The 14,174-nt window shown below is 38.3% G+C and overlaps 1 non-coding gene across 1 annotated transcript; it reads left to right on the forward strand.

The window, feature by feature from the left end:
- Nucleotides 1-10,393: 10,393 nt before the first annotated feature.
- Nucleotides 10,394-10,465, forward strand: trnal-caa (transfer RNA leucine (anticodon CAA)). Its single transcript has one exon. It is a non-coding gene; the product is annotated as a tRNA-Leu (tRNA).
- Nucleotides 10,466-14,174: the final 3,709 nt, after the last annotated feature.

Consider the following 14,174-nt stretch of genomic DNA (forward strand, 5'->3'; position numbering starts at 1 on the left):
CAACCATCATGATGGGAGACACTTCATCATCCATCCATTATCTAAACCACTGATGCTTTGAGGGGGATGGAGTCTCTGGTTTTTGTATGATAAACACCTGCGGGAAATTTCATTCTTCTAATCCTAACCCCTCATCAAATTTGATACAAATATTAATGTGTCCTCATATAAAACTTAAAGAAATGTATGTAAACTGATACTGCAAGACAATAATTCAGGTTTTGTCATGTCTCATTATTAGAATGACATGGTTTTTGGTAACTTTGCATGTTGCAACATTAAGGATTTAATATAGATTAAATTTGATCCTGTACATGGCTCATAATTACCTATGCTGTATAGAATACAGTCGTTTTTCAATCAAAGGATTTCCCTTTAGCCATGTGTACATCAGAGGCACAGATCAGAGGATCAGCAAAGAGGGAGCATCACTGTAGCATCAGATCTAGAACAAGCCAGCCAGTGATGACAGGGTGCGACAGGGTGCACAAGTGTTCCAGCTTCACACGTTAAAGCAAGGCAGTGGTTCGTATATTGGGTAGAGGTATCTCTGTAACACTCTCAGTCATTTAGCTTTACTGACAGTTAACTCGTATGCATTTAAAATTTGTATGAATGTCGCTAAATATACCTTTTTTTAAATAATATAAAATTAGAACAATAATAATGGATGCTAACATTGTTCCGATTTCTAAAAACTGGCAGTGGCATATATTAGAAAAGATCACAACAGTAATCCCGGAATCTGGTTGTCAAACGATCATATAAAGGAATAATTCGGGCTTGATGTTTTACCATAAAACTTAATGAAAGATAAGAAAAAAATCATCTGCAGAATGCCTTAAATCTTCTGGCAAAGTGACTGCTGATGAAAATTAATCTTACAGCTAACTCGTATGCATTTAAAATTTGTTCGATTTTTGCTAAATTTATATTTTTTCAATAATATAAAACATGAATAATTAATAAATGGATGCTTAAATTGTTCAGATTTCTAAAACCTGGCAGTGGCATATATTAGAAAAGAACACAACAGTAATCCCGATTCTGGTTGTCAAACGATCATACAAAGAAATAATTGGGGCTTAATGTTTACCATAAAACTAAATGAAAGATAAGAAAACACAAATAGATATTTTTTCATTGTTGATTCTGTGGTATTAAGATTTTTATCTAAATTCAGATCAAAATTTAATATACACATATTACTGGAGTCAACTCACTAAAAAAAAGTCTAAATTAATGCAGACTCATCTCAAAGTCAAAAATTAATTCAGATAACAAATAAGCTAGAGATACCAAGACAATTAGTGTAACTGCGTGTCAATTCAGTCGTCTTTTTTTTAAAACTGCATAAAAGAGAGAAAAGTAAATTATGAGAAATCCCTTAAAAGTGTGAATCTAAATCCAGCAATGATAGGAGACAAATTAATTTCGTTTTGCCAACAAAGGAAGCAACTTTGTCCTTGAAAAACCAAAGATGCAGTTAAGACAATCAATTTCTGTGTGTACATTTATGTTACACTATGGCCTGTTATAGGGGGGTGGGGGGGGGACCTTAATCAGTCTCTCCCTAGAATTCACAGCTCCATGTTACCGGCACAAAAGGCCTTGAATAGGAAACTTCCAGGTGCACCCAACAAGATGGACACTATAGCAGGATAGCAGCTTCAGAACTAGTCTCCAGATGGAGCAAGACGTTCTGTTTTCCCAGGGAGTGCGGTAACTAGTCTCTTTACTAGAATCATTGTAATTCTGTACAGGCTTCAAGTTGCTGTGTTGGGTTGGTAGGGGACTGTGTATTCTTGACTCTTGCAGATTAAGTTATATGGGCCGCCGTTCCAAAACCTACATTCAAGTCTACACCTACGGTTCATAAAGGAGGAATCCTTCACGTTCAGATCTATGGTATTTAAAAGCTTCTTCTGGAAAAAGGTTTCCACTTTGAATTATATTCAGTCATCAGTTGTCCCTCTGAAGGCAGTTGTAATTAGGATTACTGTAATTCCAGTGATTGAATCAAAGTGCCACCAAAAAAACATTTGTGCATCAGTGATAACTTGGGGGTCATCATAATAACATTGTTATGTTGGATTGAGGGGCCTTCAGACATTTGTCCCCAACGAGTTTGGATCATTAGTTCTATGGAAAAATTTTGGCAATAGTCCTTTTGTTGGGCAATTTACTAGTACAGTAGCAGCATTAGTTTATTTAGTCCAAACATTTTATGAAATTTATTACCTCTAATCAAATTGGACACAATCAGTAATTGGTGTTTTGAGCCCATTTGTTTCACAGCTATGGAGCTAGAGCCAGAGGCCCTTAATCCCAATCTCAGAATCCTCAAGTTTTTTAAAGGGCATTTTTATTCAACTGCCTCATTATTAGAATGACATGGTTTTTGGTAACTTTGCATGTTACAACATTAAGGATTTAATCTAGATTAAATTTGATCCTGTACATGGCTCATAATTACCTATGCTGTATAGAATACAGTCATTTTTCAATCAAAGGATTTTCCTTTAGCGATGTGTACATCAGAGGCACAGATCAGAGGATCAGCACAGAGGGAGCATCACTGTAGCAGCAGATCTAGAACAAGCCAGCCAGTGATGAGAGGGTGCGACAGGGCGCACAAGTCTTCCAGCTTCACACGTTAAAGCAAGGCAGTGGTTCGTATATTGGGTAGAGGTATCTCTGTAACACTCTCAGTCATTTAGCTTTACTGACAGCTAACTCGTATGCATTTAAAATTTGTGTGAATGTCGCTAAATATACCTTTTTTAAAATAATATAAAAATAGAACAATAATAATGGATGCTAACATTATTCCGATTTCTAAAAACTGGCAGTGGCATATATTAGAAAAGATCACAACAGTAATCCCGGGATCTGGTTGTCAAACGATCATACAAAGGAATAATTCAGGCTTGATGTTTTACCATAAAACTTAATGAAAGATAAGAAAAAATTCATCTGCAGAATGCCTTAAATCTTCTGGCAAAGTGACTGCTGATGAAAGTTAATCTTACAGCTAACTCGTATGCATTTAAAATTTGTTAAATTTTTGCTAAATTTATATTTTTTCAATAATATAAAACATGAATAATTAATAAATGGATGCTTAAATTGTTCAGATTTCTAAAACCTGGCAGTGGCATATATTAGAAAAGAACACAACAGTAATCCCGATTCTGGTTGTCAAACGATCATATAAAGAAATAATTGGGGCTTAATGTTTACCATAAAACTAAATGAAAGATAAGAAAACACAAATAGATATTTTTTCATTGTTTATTCTGTGGTATTAAGATTTTTATCTAAATTCAGATCAAAATTTAATATACACATATTAATGGAGTCAACTCACAAAAAAAAAGTCTAATTTAATGCAGACTCATCTCAAAGTCAAAAATTAATTCAGATAACAAATAAGGTATAGATACCAAGACAATTAGTGTAACTGCGTGTAAATTAATGCAGACTCATCTCAAAGTCAAAAATTAATTCAGATAACAAATAAGCTAGAGATACCAAGACAATTAGTGTAACTGCGTGTAAATTCAGTCGTCTTTTTTTTAAAACTGCATAAAAGAGAGAAAAGTAAATTATGAGAAATCCCTTAAAAGTGTGAATCTAAATCCAGCAATGATAGGAGACAAATTAATTTCGTTTTGCCAACAAAGGAAGCAACTTTGTCCTTGAAAAACCAAAGATGCAGTTAAGACAATCAATTTCTGTGTGTACATTTATGTTACACTATGGCCTGTTATAGGGGGGTGGGGGGGGGGGCCTTAATCAGTCTCTCCCTAGAATTCACAGCTCCATGTTACCGGCACAAAAGCTCTTGAATAGGAAACTTCCAGGTGCACCCAACAAGATGGACACTATAGCAGGATAGCAGCTTCAGAACTAGTCTCCAGATGGAGCAAGACGTTCTGTTTTCCCAGGGAGTGCGGTAACTAGTCTCTTTACTAGAATCATTGTAATTCTATCCAGGCTTCAAGTTGCTGTGTTGGGTTGGTAGGGGACTGTGTATTCTTGACTCTTGCAGATTAAGTTATATGGGCCGCCGTTCCAAAATCTACATTCAAGTCTACACCTACGGTTCATAAAGGAGGAATCCTTCACGTTCAGATCTGTGGTATTTAAAAGCTTCTTCTGGAAAAAGGTTTCCACTTTGAATTATATTCAGTCATCAGTTGTCCCTCTGAAGGCAGTTGTAATTAGGGTTACTGTAATTCCAGTGATTGTCCTGTAGTGTTGTACTGCTTGTATTTGGGGAAGGGTTTTGTGGGGAGACGTTTTTTTCTTTGCATTTTTCAGTGTGCTGTGTCCTGTGCGCTTTCCAATACCCAAGATCACCAGGGAACTCCTAACTCATTGTTTATACAAGTTCCCTTGTGCATCAAGCATCACGTAAGGTCACTCAATTTATTCACATTTCTGATAAGTGACATTATCTGCAGTAAAGCTTATGGGCAAGGATAACAATGGTCAGTTCTACGATTACCTTGGGGGTTATAGTTTTTTTTTCTTGTCTACCTCTGGTTTGATCTTGGAGATAAGTCCGAAGGGAGAATGCGGTCTACCTGAGACAACACAGGAATCATCTCAACCAACATGCAGTTTGAACAATGGCATTCAGGTTGCTTTTTGCTGAATGGATTGAAATGATTAGCCCTCAGCTGCTAGCCCATGCGCAACTGTAGGTTGCTCATATTAAGTTCTTGAAATCGCGCAACAGCCTTCCTCAGTAGCTGAGCTTTAATCTGAATCCTTGCTGGCCTTCGCACACTGTTTGTGTGTGTGCCTTTTTTCTTTTCCCTTCGGTTTCTCAGGTTTCACTTCCCAAATTGTCTTTGCATGTCATCTGGGATGGCCTAACCTGTGTTGGAACACTGAGAATCCAGTCACATTAATATCAAGAGCTGCAAGCTTGTCTCGCTATCACTGCATCACTTCAGTCTCATGGGTGGTAAGTTAAGGTATTTCGGTTCCCTTGATTTTTCTTTAACACGCCATGGCTTAAATGTGTAACTCAACATGTTGCATGCACATCAGCTCTGCAGAACATTTTATTTGTAATGCACAACATAATGTTCATGTAGTTGTTGTCAAACACTGCAGTAGTGTTCAGTCGAGGGTTTTTCTTGAGGGGGGACGGGCAACACTTTTCTCTCTTTTCAGATTTCTTGTTCAGCTTAACTTGCGACTGAGCCAGGCGACTTAACCCTCTGCAGGGAGTCATGGGATGTCTTGGTACAGCTAGCCTCTATAGGGTCTTTATTTCTTTGATGAATTGTGCATCGCGGAGGGCCGATAGCTGTGGTAAAAGGTGCTACGCCATTGGCGGTAAACAAAAAATTGCACTGATCATTTGTCTCATTGGAATTTCAGTGTGGGGTTCATGTGGGAGGGGGTGGGGAGATTTACATTGTCTCATCTTTTTTCCATTACAGCGTTAAGCTTGGAAAGAAAGCCATACCAGAACGCCTGAATCCTGCCGAATTGCAAACGGGAAAACAATATTATCAGGGATGCTGGTATCGTGGCTTTGCTAATATGGATAAGAAGATATCTTTGAATTAGTCATTCGCCAATTCAGTGTCGTTGTGGGGAATGCTGGGGATTGGGAAACCAGTTGTCTCTTTCTTCTAGTTTCAGCCTCTTGACCGAGAGAAATCCCCATGTGGTGACATAACAATATATCAGCCAGGTGCTGAGTGATTTTCTTCTCTTGGGGGAACGAAGTCTTGGTATGTACTGTGGTTGCTGTCTTGGAACAAAGTCTTGGTACCAGGCTTCAAGTTGCTTTGTTAGGTTGGTAGGGGACTGTTTATTCTTGACTCTTGCAGATTAAGTTATATGGGCCGCCGTTCCAAAACCTACATCCAAGTCTACACCTACAGTTCATAAAGGAGGAATCCTTCGCGTTCAGGTCTGTGGTATTTAAAAGCTTCTTCTGGAAAAAGGTTTCCACTTTGAATTGTATTTATTCAAACAGTTGTCCCTCTGAAGGCAGTTGTAATTTGGATTACTGTAATTCCAGTGATTGTCCTGTAGTGTTGTACTGCTTGTATTCGGGAAAAGGGTATTGTGGGGAGACGCTTTTTCCTTTGCATTTTTCAGTGTGCTGTGTCCTGTGCGCTTTCCAATACCCAAGATCACAAGGAACTCCTAACACATTGTATCCCTGCACTTCTCTTCACAGAAATAATAGTGTGAGACTGGCTCAAGAACGAGTGAATACCTCTAACCTGGAGCAGGTAGTAAGGTGATGGTTTAACTTTTCAAAATGAACTTCTGCAATTTTGTAGTTGAAAAATTACATCTAGGAACTGGCTTTATGTTAACCTCAAATAATTAGTAACAACAATGCTTTACTAGCATTTCTCTTTGGCCACAAGGCCTCCTGACTGTGATAAATCCCAATGTGGTGATAGAATAATATAGCAGCCAGGTGCTGAGTGGTTTTCTTTTACTGGAGGAACAAAGTCTTGGTTTTGTTCCTCCAGGTTTGCTTTTGCCCTTATTACAGCAAAAACTAAAAAGCAAAAGACCCCGGTGGTGGCACTCCTGACTTTGTCAGGACAGGGTTCAACTCCCTGCGGTGTCTTGCTTTTATGAATGCTGTGCAATGGGGTGCAAAAAAAATGCTGTGTTAGAGAAGAACCCAATTTATTTGGGGGCCGATTCAGATCCAGGATTTATTTTTTCCAAGTTCTCTAACATTGAGAAAAAAAAATATTCCCCGCAAATACTTCATTGATCTTGATGAGTTCAGGGAACTGATATCTATGAGCGTGTGAAATTTGTTGCAGTTTAATTAAATTCAAACGGATTGTCTGGCCTTTTTCTGACATTGACAGTTGGGCCATTAGTGACTGAAAAGGTTCAAGCAGAAGAAAAATGCTTGTCTAAACATGCATCTCTCAAACTGAATAAGTATGATCTGATCTAAGTTCAGAAATAAATATAATAATAATTCACCATCCTGATCATTTCTTTCCTGAGCAATGACTTGTTGCACTTTCACTTTAATTCCTCAGATTAAACAAACATGTTAATTCATTAATACACAGATTTTGTCGGCTTTAGACGGAGCCTCACTGTTTCCCCTGTTACAGTGCCTTGCATAAGTATTCACCCCCTTTGGACTTTTCTACATTTTGTCATGGTATAACCACAGATTAAAATTTATTTCATCGTGAGTTTATGTAATGGACCAACACAAAATAGTGCATCATTTGGAAGTGGGGGGAAATATTACATTGATTTCACAATTATTTACAAATAAAAATCTGAAAAGTGTTGAGTGCATATGTATTCACCCCCTTTACTGTGAAACCCCTAACAAAGATCTGGTGCGACCAATTGCATTCACAAGTCACATTTGCAAGTCACATAATTAGTAAATAGGGTCCACCTGTCTGCAATTTAATCTCAGTATAAATACACCTGTTCTGTGACGGACTCAGAGTTTGTTGGAGATCATTACTGAACAAACAGCATCATGAAGACCAAGGAGCTCACCAAACAGGTCAGGGATAAAGTTGTGGAGAAATATGAAGCAGGGTTAGGTTATAAAAAAATATCCAGAGCTTTGAACATCTCTCTGAGCACCATAAAATCCATCATAAGAAAATGGAAAGAATATGGCACAACCGCAAACCTACCAAGAGGAGGCCGTCCACCCAAACTGAAGAGTCGGACAAGGAGAAAATGAATCAGAGAAGCAACCAGGAGGCCCATGGTTACTCTGGAGGAGTTGCAGAGATCCACAGCTGAGGGGGGAGAATCTGTCCACAGGACAACTATTAGTCGTCTACTCCACAAATCTGGCCTTTATGGAAGAGTGGCAAGAAGAAAGACATTGTTGAAAGGGATCCATAAAAAATCCCGTTTGGAGTTTGCCAGAAGCCATGTGGGAGACACAGCAAACATGTGGAAGAAGGTGCTCTGGTCAGATGAGACCAAAATTGAACTTTTTGGCCTCAATGCAAAACGCTATGTGTGGCGAAAACCCAACACTGCCCATCACCCTGAGCACACCATCCCAACAGTGAAACATGGTGGTGGTAGCATCATGCTGTGGGGATGCTTCTCTTCAGCAGGTACAGGGAAACTGGTCAGAATAGAGGGAAAGATGGATGGAGCCAAATACAGGGAAATCCTTGAAGAAAATCTGATGCAGTCTGCAAAAGACTTGAGACTGGGGCGGAGGTTCATCTTCCAGCAGGACAATGACCCTAAACATACAGCCAGAGCTACAAAGGAATGGTTTGGATTAAAGAATGTTAATGTCTTAAAATGGCCCAGTCAAAGCCCAGACCTCAATCCAATAGAGAATCTATGGCAAGACTTGAAGATTGCGGTTCAGAGACGGTATCCATCCAATCTGACTGAGCTTCATCTTTTTTGCCAAGAAGAATGGACAAACCTTTCCATCTCTAGATGTGCAAAGCTGGTAGAGACATACCCCAAAAGACTTGCAGCTGTAATTGCAGCGAAAGGGGGTTCTACCAAGTATTGACACAGGGGGGTGAATACTTATGCACCCAACAGATGTCAACTTTTTTGTTCTCATTATTGTTTGTGTCACAATAAAATTTATTTTTGCACCTCCAAAGTACTATGCATGTTTTGTTGATCAAACGGGAAAAAGTTTATTTAAGTCTATTTGAATTCCAGTTAGTAACAGTACATAATGGGAAAAAGTCCAAGGGGGGTGAATACTTATGCAAGGCACTGTATGTGTCGAGGTTTGCTAACACAGACTCAGAAGCTAATAAAACCCATTTACTAGCATCACTAAAAGCAATTTAATACTACATGAGATCTTGTTTACAAACTCCAAAGTGTAAAAACCGCACAATGTGGTCAGGGTATGTTTGTCCAGGAACAGTGAGTTCCTGATGTCCTTGTGGATTTTGTTGCATTTGAACAGAACCAGGTTCATCTTCTCATATAACTCTCAGCGAGATCACAAATAAACATATTTTCATAAAACTTTTTAACTATTTACAGATTAGAATTAGTAGGCACGATATCCTGCAGAAACAACATATATATTTACATTTTATGATGAAGAAAATAATAGTGGTTGTCATAGGCCTCATGTAACCTTATGTATCTATTTGTGTGAGTGTGTGTGTGTTTGTTCGTGTGCATGCATGTGTTTGGTTACATTTGACCAGAAGTGCTTTAAAAGCAGCCCTGTGATGCTGCTGCTGTTTGACATAGTGAGGGAAATTCCATCTTATTAGACTTAATTATCATTCTTCAATCTGTTTCTACTGAAATGAGGTCTAGACCAGTGATACCAGTAACCCGTTACTCTGATCAGACCACTTTTTTCAGAAAGCAGTAATCTAACGCGTTACTATTTCCAAACCAGTAATCAGATTAAAGTTACTTGTCCCAGTCATTCTGCGTTACTATTTTGTGATTAATAGTAAAATATGTATTTGATTTCTTCTTGCGTCTCTCGTCTCTTGGAGGCTCGGTGTGCGGCACGCCTCAACATTTTTATGGGGGGAGGGGGGGAGAAGTCCTCGTCCGCGGCGCCTCACGGTGTCGCTGGTGCGGGAGCTTTCTTTCTCTTGGACCGTGGGGCGGTGTCCGTCGGCGGTGTGGAAGGCGGCCCGTTGGAGGGGACCGGGTACTGCGGTCGGCGGCAGCGACTCTAGACTCGTGTCGGGCCCTTCTCGCGGATCACCTCAGCTACGGCGCCCGCTGGGGGAACCCTCTGTTCGCGCGGGTGGCCCCCTCCGGCGGTTTCTAATAAAGTGAGTGTTGGCAAAACCGGTTGTCATTTTTATGTTGAGGCGGCGGGGGTGTTGTCCGCAGCTGCTGAATGTAACTAATAAAGTAACTTGTAATCTAACTTAGTTACTTTTAAAATGAAGTAATCTATAAAGTAACTAAGTTACTTTTAAAATAAAGTAATCTGTAAAGTAACTTAGTTACTTTTTCAAAGTAACTTTGGCAACACTGGTTAGAAGTCACTACATCATAATGATGTGATTTAAATTATCGTTTAAAATTTATTTTCTGCAAAGAACAAATTTTTTCACTTTTGTTTACTGATTGTCTTGCACTCGTACTGCATCCATCTAAAGTAGCATTACAACTTCCATACACAGACGTTGTGGCACAACTGTAGTGCATCTGACTCCAGATCAGAAGGCTCTGACTCAAATCATGTCGAGGTATTATTGAAATCAACATGTCCTGTGATATTTTCCAGTATTATCAACAGTTCACTGTTGAAATTGAAGGTGACATGTTAGAGAACGCTCTCTATCAAATCTGAAAATATCCGCCTTGTGCAGAACTCATTGGTTCAATGTTGAATCCCTCTAAATTAACATTACTGTAAGTTTGTACTGACCTTGTAGCCCAATGGTAGTGCGTCTGAATCAAGATCAGAAGGCTGTGTGTTCAAATCACGTCAAGGTCAAATCGGGTTTATTGCAGTCAATGTGTCCTGTGTTCCTTACCTGAAATGTATTTTAAAATTAATCATTTTTAAATAATTTTTCTGCAAAGAACACTTTTGAAATACTGATTTATAGATGGCCTTTGCACTTGTACTGAATCTGTCTAAAATTGCATTACAACTTCCAAAAACACAGACCTTGTGGCACAACTGTCGTGCATCTGACTCCAGATCAGAAGGCTGCATGCTCAAATTATTATTATTATTTATTTATTTGATTAGGACAGTGCACATTAATCAATATGTCAGCCAGAGCATCAATATAAATATGCCGGAGTTAGCTTAATTGCTAATTTTCATCCGTTGTCCTAAGGCAAGTCAAGAACATAAAAACAACATACCAGTATACAAAATAGATTAAAAAAACACCTTTACACACAAAATAGGTCCCCATATCAAGAGGCCATGTTAAAAAATTAGAATGACCAAAGGTTACATATGAGAGCAGGTCTGGCTTGCTACTAACCACTGTTTAAGGTTTTTTCTAAAGGTGGTGTAAGTGGCACAGTCTCTAACATGTGTTGGTAATATATTCCAGGACTGTGTTCCTCTGATGGACACCACCATTTGACCAAATTTGGTCTTGCGGCGTTGTATTTCGCAGTCACCTCTAGTTAGTGCTCGTGTATTTATTGTAGGGGATTTCTTCTTTATAAAATTCTGTAATGGTGGAGGGGCTAGACCGTTCAGAGCCTTAAAGATTAGACAGACATCCAAAAACAGCTGAAAACTATCGAAGTCCATGATTTTGTGTTTATTTGTAATTTTACAATAATGGTAGTATATAGGTTTTTTGTCTAGTGTTTTAAGAGTTCTCTTGAATAAAGATTTGATTGGTTTTAAAGTGCTCTCAGATGTATGTGACCATGTTGTGTAACAGTACGAGATGTGAGTAAATATCATTGCATGCATATAAGTCTTTGCTGTCTCCATAGTCAGGAAAGGTCTTATATACTTGAAATTTGATAAATTAAATTTAATTGTGTTTTTAACTTTCTTAACATGCTGCTTAAAATTAAGGTTAGAATCGAAGATGACCCCGAGGTACTTAAAATATTCAACCACCTCAAGTCTCTCACCACCAACCATGACTGATGGTTGCTGTCCCGCAGTTGACTGTCGGGAGAACAACATACAGACAGTTTTCTTTGTATTCAGATGTAGACAACAGTTTTGGAGCCAATGGGACACTGGCACCATGGCTCCTGAGAGTACTGCAGCAGCTTCTTTGATTGAGCTGGCATGACAGTATAATACAGTATCGTCAGCATATAGTTGCATTTTAATATTTCTACAGACATCTGGTAAGTTATTGACATACAGGCTGAATAAAACAGGGCCCAATATTGAGCCCTGTGGTACTCCAGCAGAACAAGTTAGATAAGAAGATAATGAATCACCAATTTGAACTGCCTGTTTCCTGTCTGACAGGTATGATTTCATCCAACAGAGGGCGCTGTTTGAGAAGTTAAAATGGGTTAATTTGGCAATAAGCAAGTCATGATTGATGGTGTCGAAAGCACGCTTTAAATCTAGAAATACCGCAGCTACAAAGCCGCCTTTATCCAGCAGGCTTTTTAAGTTTTCCAGGAAATAGCAAGTAGCAGTCTCTGTTGAGTGAAGTTTCCTAAATCCAAACTGCATTGGATGAAGAGTGGCATAGCCATTATTTAAGTGTTCCGTCAATTTTCTGGTAACCCATTTCTCTGCTACTTTGGAAATTATGGGCAAGATACTTATTGGTCGATAGTTCTCAGATTTTGTTTTGTCCCCAGCCTTAAAGACTGGGGCGACCCTAGCAATCTTCCATGTTGATGGTACCGCTCCTTGTTTTATGGATAGATTTACAAGATGTGCAATTGGGTCAGCAACAGCCTCTTTATGGGTTTTCAAAAAGTCACTAGTAAGACCAAATGTATCTCTGGCCTTTGAACTTTTTAGGGATGAGATTATTTGTATTACCTCCAGGACAGATATTTCTTCAATGCTAAACAATCACGTCAAGATATTGTTGCCTTCAATGTGTCCAGTTATTTTCCAGGATGTCACCAGTTCACTGAGAGGAAGTTAAGGGAGAGAGCCTGGAAACAAAGACATTGACTTCAGTGTTTGATTAGAGGACCGTCACTAAGTTTTTGTATGATGGCGCCATCGTGTGACCATTTTATAAAAACTGCATTAACTTGAAAAGTTTTTTTTTAAACAAGATAGACAATGAAATACTACAGCAGCGTTTGAAATCATAAAATTTATTTGCTCATGAATTTAGCATGAGAAGAACGTTTTGAGGTATCTGTACTTGATGACTTCTATTTAATGCCACTTTAGACATCTAATGAATTATGCCCTTTTTACTAAAGCTTTAGTTAAAGGTTACATTGCAGATTGGGAAAAGCAAATTAAAATATGTTCAGAGATACTGAAGTTGGAAACGAAGATGAAAGATGCAGCTTACGACCAACACTACTCGTTTAAACATGGAGCTGGTTCTGTTATGGCTCAAGCCTGGATAGCTGCCACTGGAGCCGGCACGTTGACATTTACTGATGATTTTCACTGCTGATGGAAGCAACATGAGTTTTTTTAAGCTCAGATTGATGTATGAAAACATTTATTCATTCAGGATATATATGATTTTCCTAGACAAACAAACAAAACAACCAAAGATCTTTTCAGGTTTAAGAACTGGAATATATTCCTCTCAGTCTCAATGAGCTGCATCACACTTGTTGCAGAGTAAAGGCAAATAAGGCCAGGGAGAGCGTCACCATGGACAAGAGAAGCAACTGAATGTGTCATTGGTTCAGTCATTGACTACAGTGAATTTCCCATAATTTCCCTATATTAAATAGAATAATTAAATAATTATTAAATAATTGACTCAATGTGTCCAATTACTTTTGAATCTCCAATCATTGAGCATTACTTATTAAAAAAAAAAATGTTTTTTCCTATTGGAAATCCGGAATAAATTATTTACAACAGTCATTTTGAGTATTGAAAAGGTTTTTTGTCACAATGCATATCAACGAAACTATCAATCAATAATACTTTATTTATGTAGCATTTTTCATGCACAAAAAATAATATAATTTTTCATAAAATCCTGAGAAGGCAGAGATTTATTTAAGTGAGTAAAATCAATAAATAAAGTGCATTAGAAGAAAAATAATATATTTTTTTTAAAGTAGGTTTAAAAAAGGTACTCCAAAAAATTAAATGGCTAAAATATGAATGAATTAACATATAAATAAGATCAGCTGATGGGAACATGATCTAAGACATCTGTGAATGGATGGCTAATTTCAGGAGAGGATTTCCTGTGGAAGCATAATTTGATCAAGGTATTTTCCTCGGTTCCTAATTTTAACTGAAACAAAAGTTTCTACACACTGACAGTTATAATAATCAGACATAAACGAAACTTGATTTATTTTTTCATGCAACATAAACACTGAGGTAATGAAGAGAGGCCACCAACCTTGTTGCACCTGATCCTCGTTCAGTCAATGTGCAGAGGTCTGACCTGTCAATCACCAGCAGCTGTCCATTGTTAAGCTGGGATTGATCGGCAGCATTTATTAACCCGCACCTCCGTCTGCATGTTCAGTGTGATCCTTCAGCATGACGACTGCACGGTTCTTCTTTGGGTAAGCTGCTGTGCTTGTGT

The sequence above is a fragment of the Pleuronectes platessa genome, chromosome 8 (assembly GCF_947347685.1).
Source record: "Pleuronectes platessa chromosome 8, fPlePla1.1, whole genome shotgun sequence".
Lineage (NCBI taxonomy): Eukaryota > Metazoa > Chordata > Actinopteri > Pleuronectiformes > Pleuronectidae > Pleuronectes > Pleuronectes platessa.